The 4,864-nt window shown below is 44.3% G+C and overlaps 1 non-coding gene across 1 annotated transcript; it reads left to right on the top strand.

Annotated features, from left to right (window-relative positions):
- Positions 1 to 4,042: 4,042 nt before the first annotated feature.
- trnak-uuu (transfer RNA lysine (anticodon UUU)) lies at positions 4,043 to 4,115 on the top strand. The gene has a single exon. It is a non-coding gene; the product is annotated as a tRNA-Lys (tRNA).
- Positions 4,116 to 4,864: the final 749 nt, after the last annotated feature.

Genomic DNA, 4,864 nt, shown 5'->3' with positions numbered 1-4,864 from the left:
TGATCGTGTGAAAAAACGAAAGAAAGAAAGAAAGGCCGACGACGGCAGCAACAACAACGGTGACTGCCTGTCCCGGCCAGTTGGCAGTCTCCTCTTGTGCTGGCCAGCCTGAGGAGACCGCGGAGGACGTAGCCTCGATGAGCTCCCAGTATCTCTCACACCTTCCAGCCCTAAATGAAGAGGGCAGGGTTTCTGCCACATTTAGTTGAAGGTCATGGTATCTGACAAGCCCTGGGCTCAGGACAATACATCCACGGCTCGTCTTCGCAGTAAGTGGAATGATACCAGAGAATTCATGCGTGGGAGGAGATCAACTTGGAAAACCCGGACTCTCAATTCTTACGACATCACTGTCGCATCATTTTGAGATCATTAGCAATTCTTCTTACATCACTGTCGCATTATTTTTAGTTTCATAGCAACTCTTACTACATTACTGTGTCATTATTTTAAGGTTTGTAGCAACTCTTAATAAATTACTGTCAGCATCACTTTGAGTTTATTAGCAACTATCACTGCATTACTGTCAGCATCATTCTTGAATTCATTAACAATTCTTCCGGCATCACTGTTAGCATCATTTTGAGATCATTAGCAATTCTTACGACATCACTGTAGCATTATTTTGAGGTTAGTAGCAACTCTTACTACATGACTGTCAGCTTCACTTTGAGGTTATTCGAAACACTTACTACGTTACTGTAAGCATCACTGAGTTTATTAGCAACTATCACTACATGACTGTCAGCATCATTTTGAGTTTATTAGCAATTCTTATGACATCAGTGTAGCATCATTTTAACGTTAGTTTCAACTCTTCCTACATTACCGTCAGCATCATTCTTAGTTTTTTAGCATCTCTTACTACATCACTGTAGCATCATTTTGACTTCATTACCAACTCTTCTGACATCACTGTCGCATTATTTTGAGTTTAGTAGCAACTCTTACTACATGACTGTCAGCATCATTTTGAGGGAGTTCGAAACACTTACTACATTATTGTAAGTATCACTGAGTTTATTAGCAACTATCACTACATTACTGTTAGCATCATTTTGAGTTCATTAGCAATTCTTCTAAAATCACTGTCGCATTATTTTGAGGTTATTAGCAACTCTTAATACATTACTGTCCGCATCATTTTTAGGTTACTCGAAACTCTAACCACATGACTGTCAGCATCACTTTGAGGTTATTCGAAACTTTCACTAAATTACTGTTAGCATCATTTTGAATTTATTAGCAGCTTTTACTAGATTACCGTCGCATCATTTTGAGATCATGAGGAATTCTTCCGACATCACAGTCGCATTATTTTGTGGTTTTTAGCAACTCTGACTACATGACTGTCAGCATCATTTTGAGGTTGTTCGAAACACTTACTACATGACTGTAAGCATCACTGAGTTTATTAGCAACTATCACTACATTACTGTTTGCATCGTTTTGAGTTTATTAGCAATTCTTACGACATCACTGTCGCATCATTTTGAGATCATTAGCAATTCTTCTGAAATCACTGTCGCATTACTTTGAGGTTAATCGAAACTCTAACCACATGACTGTCAGCATCACTTAGTTTATTAGCAACTATCACTACATTACTGTTAGCATCATTTTGAGTTCATCAGCAATGTGGGGCTTTGATTGGGAATTGTAAGAAAAATCACTGAATGAACAACACAAACACAGACTGTGTCTGAAATTCCACACCTGCACCCGACTCAGAATGAAAAACCAGTGTGGACTCAATTGTATCCACTGTCAATCCTGATTCTGGAGAAATTTCTTTGTGTGTTTTGATGGACGCGAGCCAAGCAGAAATTTCCCACAATGCAATAGGGCGGCGTTTGGTCAGTGTTGAGCAGGCGTCAGTCTGACAATGATGTCATATTATTGTGTCATCACCTGACCAGACCCAAAAGTAGGCTCAGGTATCAGTTTCTTCTCAATGCTAATGTCTGCTAGCTTAGTCTGCTACTTTGATGGCTCTGCCTGCTCAAAGGTCCAGACCCCTGGATGTGGTGGTTCCTACCTGAACGTAGATTCTGTCAGCTCATGTTGTTAAATCAACTCACCAGGAACACCAGTAGATTTCAATGGACTGACAATGAGTCTCATTGAATGGGTGTCTCGTCCAACGAGAAACAATCAGTCTCAGGTTGAAGCTCATCAATGAGTTCTTGTGGATCAGTGGCTTGCATGAATGAATGAGTTGGAAGACTTCTTGGAAATTAAAGAGGATTTAATACAATTAAGAAAACCCTTAAGACAGAGTGATAATTCCAGCAGAGTAATTAAGGCCCATATTGAGTAGCAGGTATGAATTAGCCTGGATTTATCTGAGCTTCAAGTAGACGGCTAAGAGGCAGGTGGAAAGGTGTGTAGGATGAACGATAGTGACCTCCAACCAAATGAAGAGGACTGAGTGGAGGCTGACCAGCTCTACGGAGTCAGGCGGAGTTTGGCAGCGAGACAGGAGTCCAGGCCTGAATCGGTGAAAACCAACGTAACCGGCTGACGTTCTCAGCTGGATTCTCCCATCGATGTACGACGCCTCTCCAACGAACTGGTGGGAGGACGGCCTCCAAAGCCTCCACCTCGTCGACCGTGGCTCCCGCTGAGATTCGCTCGATGAAGAAGGGAAGCGCGTTGATGGGCGACCCTCTGGTCTCAGGCTGCTGGCTGCCTGGACTAAGCTGCTCTTCTCCAACACAAAGGTGGCTTCTCTCTCTTCAAGGCTCACAGGAGGTCAAGAGTGTAGCGACCGTGAGCCGAGATCGATGATGAATTACAAAAACAGAAAATCAAAAAAATAAATTTGTGGAATAGAAAAGAAAAGGGGAGGAGCCGGACCAGCTGCTCTAGGAGCTCACACACAAAGGGCAGAAACAAGAAGCACTGAAGAGAGCGCCAGCAGTGGATGGTGCCACCACTGTTACAGTAAACTGGTCCGCCTCAGAGCAGTGACCTTTGACCTGTGAGGGGTTGTTGGCCAATCAGCACACTTTGCTGTCTTCAGTCCTTCTCAGATATCAACAAATGAAGCTGGTTGAACAGACAGCAATCATCATCACTCAGAGACATCACCTGGAGAGGAAGACTGCTCCGAGTTCTGACAATGACAGTGAAGAGGCAAGGAGAGCTGGACAACCACAGACAGTGAAACATTCGGAACATCATGTTGATACACGTGTGTGTGTGTGTGTGTGTGTGTGTGTGTGTGTGTGTGTGTGTGTGTGTGTGTGTGTGTGTGTGTTCGTGTGTGTGTGTGTGTGTGTGTGTGTGTGTGTGTGTGTGTGTGTGTGTGTTCGTGTGTGTCAGAATCGGAATCAGAATCTTTTATTTTCGTTGTACGGGGGGGGGGGGTACAATGACAATAGTGAGATAGAGCGCTCTTCCAGAGCCACTGTGCACCACAGAATGCAGATACAAAGAAAAGATAGAAAAGATAAAAGCAAGATAAAAGACACTGTTAGAACAGAAAGATCCATCAACCCACCAACCAGAGGTGTGTCTGGTACAGATGTGGAATTATTGGCTCACACAATGTTGAGGCAACTGGAAGAAGTCAAACAAAAAAGGCTGGTGTGATCCAGACCTTCATCAAAAATGGTGCTGGAGAACTGTTCAATGTGTCAGGACTTCAGAAGCTCCAATCCTCTCTAAGGTCCAGTGAGAGTGGAAGAGATTATAAATGAGAGAAGCAGGGCCCTCACTCAGAACTGAACCAGCTCAGTTGGGAGAGCCTTAGACTGAAGATCTAAAGGTCCCTGGTCCGATCCCAGGTTTCAGCAGAGGAGCAGCATTGACTTTACTTTCCAGTGGAGGAACTGCAGACATGAAGGAAACTAACATCTTGTCCTGTGCATTCTTGTGACATTCAGGACATTTTGGAGCCTCTTGTTGGATTTTGCCACAGAGAATCAGAGTCAATCAAAAGCATGGTGGACTTCAACATGGAGGACTGAACAAGTCAAGAAAGCATCAGTTTGACCTTCACAGGTGTTTCTGTTCCTGTCTCAATGCTGTAGAAAGAACCTGAGTAGCTCAGACGGTAGAGCATCAGACTTTTAATCTGAGGGTCCAGGGTTCAAGTCCCTGTTCAGGTGCTGTGGAGGTTCCAGTGTTTGACAACATGGTACTAGATGAAGTTTAGTGTTGAACAAACTGTCATCATCAAAAGTAGAAGTGTTCTTGTCTTGCCACTGTGAGACAGTCGCTAGAAAAGTGACCAACAATAATTTCATGTGGCATGAAATTAACAAAAGACCTACATTGATGGTCGAGGGGGCTGGAGCCTATCCCAGCATCTACAGGCCAGAGGCAGGGTTCACCCTGGACAGGTCACCAGTCCATCACAGGGTCAGCATACAGAGACGAACAACCATTCACACTCACATTCATACCTACGGTCAATTTAGAGTATCAATCAGCCTCGTCCCCAATTACACGTCTTTGGACGGTGGGAAGAAGCTGGAGTACCTGGAAAGAACCCATGCATTCATGGGGAGAACATGCAGGCTCTACACAGAAAGATTCCCCACCCGAGCCTGGACTCAAACCCAGAACCTTCTTGCTGTGAGGCCACAGTGCTCACCACTGCACCATCATGCTGCCATGCTCTCTTCTACTTTCCTCAATTGTCTTTCTTTCATGTCCTCCTGAGATCAAAGACAGAATTCTAGCTACTGTCAAAGCCCTGATGACATCATCATTCATATCTGACCATTACAGCTCACTACATTAGCGACTGGATCCTCGCATGCCATGTTCTTCAAACCAGAGCCGTGGAAACCAGCCACACAGCGAGAAAACTCAGCAGCAAATATTGTCCGCGCTGCGGAGATGACTGGCTTGT

Source organism: Aulostomus chinensis, chromosome 1 (genome assembly GCF_037954235.1).
Source record: "Aulostomus chinensis isolate RoL2024-O1b breed Wild chromosome 1, RoL_Achi_v1.0, whole genome shotgun sequence".
In the NCBI taxonomy this organism is placed as follows: domain Eukaryota; kingdom Metazoa; phylum Chordata; class Actinopteri; order Syngnathiformes; family Aulostomidae; genus Aulostomus; species Aulostomus chinensis.
This window is presented reverse-complemented; position numbering and strand designations above follow the sequence as displayed.